The following is a 1,405-nucleotide window of genomic DNA, read 5'->3' as shown; positions in this document are numbered from 1 at the left end:
TTTCCAAAAATACCATGTTTAGTAGCTAAATTAGGAAATAACCTATAAGTCCAAGCAACCAGGCTAGGTATTTCTTTCAGCATTATTTCCAAAAAGATCATGTTTATTAGCTAAATTAGGAATAACCCTAAACATACACATATGCGCACACACACACCCAGAATTCATTAATGCACAATTTTCATCCAAGTACAAAAGAAGAATCAATAGTTATTTTCATTTAATACTCTCCATTCCATACAAATCTCTTTTCTATATACTTTACATATTTCCTTCATTCTCTGTCTGGAATAAATTTCAGCTTCCACATCCTATTCCCTGTTTGCTTCTTCGGACAGTTATTACCCTCTTTAGAGGCTTTTCTCCACTAAGCTTCTCTAATATTCTGAGTTCATGCAGCACCCTGTAAGTTGTCTAGACATTACAGATTTGACTCACCTCTTCAGTTATTTTAGGTAAGCATTTCTTAATAAGAAATGCCTCATTTCTTTAATAAGATCATAGCAATTGGAAAACGAGACAGGCCCTTAGTTTCGGCATCTTACATAGAACTTAACACAGTATTTACTCAATAAGAAGGGGGAGCAGACTCTCAAATAATAATCATAGCCTTAGATCAGAAAAATGTGATGAGAAATAGGTTTAGAGCCAAAAGACCAGGGAGAGATGCAATTTTGTATGTGATATTATACAATTAAGTTCATCTCTCTCAACCTCAGTTCCCTCATCTGAGAATTAGAGATAATATCATCTATTTCACAGGGTTGTTGTGTCAAATGAGATTATGTGAAAGCCCTTTGTACCCTACAAGATGTTACTGAAAAAAAGAAAGCTGGTGTCACAGAACTGCTCACCCACATGTTTTGTCAGTTTCACTCACAAGCATAAGACCCTGTTTTTAAAGAAAGGACATAGTTGAAATACTGGCAAGAAGTCAAACCAAAAGAAATTCAAGTCACATATTCACAATGAGAAGCATCATTACAAAAATTTAAGTTCCCAGAAAAGTCTTAAATCCATTTCAGATTTTCAACTAGTATGCTCATCCAAAATATTTCCTAATGTGTTAAGGATCCAGAAGAAAACTGCCTCTGGTAAAATGATATCTTTTTATCACACACTATGGAATGTGTTTGTGTGGGGAGGAAGGGGGAGAGAGTTGTAACTATGTCATCCCACATAAAAATAAAACCTTTCATCCTTTTTCCAATTCCATTTCCAGTTCCCAGTACCCTTTGATCTCTTCTCTAAAGCAACCACCTTAATGAGGCTTAGCTTACAAAGCCCCAAGGATCTAGTCCCTCCCCATTCCAGCTTCATCTTTTGCCATATACACCTCTATTCCCACCAAACACACACACACACACACACACACACACACACACACACACACACACACACACAC

At 36.4% G+C, this 1,405-nt stretch overlaps 1 protein-coding gene across 2 annotated transcripts in view; it reads right to left on the bottom strand.

The window, feature by feature from the left end:
- Nucleotides 1-1,405, bottom strand: part of MAPK14 (mitogen-activated protein kinase 14) — a 94,798-nt gene that overhangs the window by 47,807 nt on the left and 45,586 nt on the right. The gene's annotated exons all lie outside the window — the stretch shown is intronic.

The sequence above is a fragment of the Mandrillus leucophaeus genome, unplaced genomic scaffold, assembly GCF_000951045.1.
Source record: "Mandrillus leucophaeus isolate KB7577 unplaced genomic scaffold, Mleu.le_1.0 Scaffold3, whole genome shotgun sequence".
NCBI lineage: Eukaryota > Metazoa > Chordata > Mammalia > Primates > Cercopithecidae > Mandrillus > Mandrillus leucophaeus.
This window is presented reverse-complemented; position numbering and strand designations above follow the sequence as displayed.